This window comes from Pteropus vampyrus, unplaced genomic scaffold (genome assembly GCF_000151845.1).
Source record: "Pteropus vampyrus isolate Shadow unplaced genomic scaffold, Pvam_2.0 Scaffold227, whole genome shotgun sequence".
In the NCBI taxonomy this organism is placed as follows: domain Eukaryota; kingdom Metazoa; phylum Chordata; class Mammalia; order Chiroptera; family Pteropodidae; genus Pteropus; species Pteropus vampyrus.
In genome coordinates this window covers 1050286-1052671 of record NW_011889008.1, presented here as the reverse complement: position 1 = coordinate 1052671, position 2386 = coordinate 1050286, and positions in this window count along the sequence as shown.

Below are 2386 nucleotides of genomic sequence, written 5' to 3'. Positions count from 1 at the left end.
GAACGGCGTACTAGGGGTCCTGCCCTGATTCTCATTGTTTCACTCGGAAACAGAGCTTCAATTTTTAACCACTATTTATAAAGTGTATACCTGAAACACTTTTTTTCTCTTCAGATTTAAAAATAAAAAGGGGAGGGGGGGACTCCCTACCATGAATTACGAATGACTGGGTTCTTTAAAAATTTCGCTTTGTTCCAGGACCTATACACAGACATTAGAGTGATTTAAAAGAATCATAGGAAATCCTCTAATTTGTTATTTACTTTTAATAAAAAGACTTTCAAAAAGAAAGGTATTTAACACTGTGGTAAAGCATAGCAGGATTTTAAGAAAATATATTCCTGGCAAGCCTGAAACTGCTGACAGGCCTGGAAGACGACTGGACAAAACATGACTCCCCAGGAGTTGTTTTCACGTTGATTGAAGCCCTTCTGAAGGTGAGTTAGCACGCCTGGCCAACTGCACAAGGGGCATGGGGCGGCCCTGCCACAAACCAGACAGACGATGCTCCCTCCACCTGAGGGGCGGGAGGACAGACAGACAGGAATGTGCCAGAAAGGACTCACGGGTGCTCCTCTCAGCAATTACTGCGCCGTGCACTGTATTTAAAACAACACTATACAGATGAAAAACATCACGAGCCGCCGTTTTTGAAAAAGGATTTTCACTGACACACAAAATGCCACAACGGCTTTCAATCTACTGTCTGCTTTTATCAAACAAATGAATAATCTAGATATTCCTAAAATAGCTTGACTTTCTCATTTTCTAACGGCTTTCACTTGACTAAAAAGGTTTTGCTCCCATATTCTCAATTTTTAAGATTTTGTTTTGGACAATCATGAAATTCCAATCGTTAACAGCATAAAATATTCTCTATCTCTTTGCTTCTTAACTACATGTTAACCTTCACCCTCATCAGTGCAGAGTGCAAATACACATGCTTTCGACCTTTGATTTCTAGTACGCTCCACTCCGATTCAACTAGAAAAACATTCTCACGGTATGCAGCACAGGCATTCGGTAACTACTCCCACCTATTTGTTTCTGAAATGTCTCCAACACAGGCACGTTAGGAAGTGAAGAGCTGTTTCTCTGTACAAGATTCTGTGACTGTCCTCAGATTGTTCCCTCGGGGACAAAAGCATGACACTCCACTCCCTGAGGAGCTGAAGATCAGGTTTACACGTTTCAGGAGCATTCTAGACTTAAGATCATTCTACTTGATCATCTACAACAGGGCGCGGCAGCCCAGGTTCCCAAGCTAAGCCCAGCCCCTAACTCCAACAGACAACGTGGCTCGTTCCGAGGACGTTCTGGCTGGGTCTCTGACATAGGCTACAAGATAAAATCCACAAGAGACAGACCCGGCAACGAGGACACGCGGCCTCTTGGTAACTTAGGTTTCTCTATTTATAAGAAAATGAGCCCGGAATACTTCCTGGGAGGGTCCAATAATCGGTGAGATAATGATCAGTTACACCCACAGAAATGAGTAGACTTCTATATTTGGGGAAAAAAAAACCTTTTTGAAACCAATTTCAGATGAAGGATCTGTTTTAATTCCTCACAATCTCCGTGGCGAGCCTTATAATGCACACTAGGAGAAAAACCGTCTTGTCTGAAACGACTCTCTTGCCCACGGTGACTTTAATTCGGTTAAAAATATTAAAGTGAAGAGAAAGTCTGACAGCAGATTTGAGTGCTCATTCTTAACCTATTTCTAGAAGTCGCCAACGATTCGTGAATCTTATTTTAAAAGAAGCCCAGTTTCTCCTGGGCCACGTCCGGGTCGGGAAGCACGGAGGAGCCAGTAGCCACCAGCCACCGCTCCGGCCCCAGGGGAGAGCTGAGAGGGGCGGAGCCAGGACCGGGACGCCTCCCACGGAGCTGGAGCACCCGGAGAGGCGGACCCGGGCGTGCGGGACGCCCAGCGAAGGCGCAGGGTCCCCGCCGGCCCGGGGAATCCCAAATTCTCCTTAATGGGAACCAAAGTTCTTCTGTCCAACCGGTCTGATTCTTTCTTTTCCTGCCACGTTTCCTTTTGAGGGGGAACTTTCCACAAGTCAACGCGCGACCGACTTTTTAAAATTTTCACTGACTTTTTTTTTTTTTTCCCCTTCAAGGGTAAAGAAAAAAAAGGAGCGTGCCAAGTCCTCAGTCCGGTAAAAAGTGAAACCGGCCTTTGACCACGCTCCCGGAGAGACGGGGGGCTGGCCGTCCACTCCCCGCCGCCGAGGAGCCAGACGGCCCGGCTGCAGGGTCCCCTCCCGCGGGGAGGGGTCTGCGAGGCCCCGGTCTGCGTCGTGACACGGCGCTGAGGGGCGGGACGGGCCCGCAGGAGGGGACGAAAGGACCGAGCCCCTTAACGGACGCCCGGCCCGCC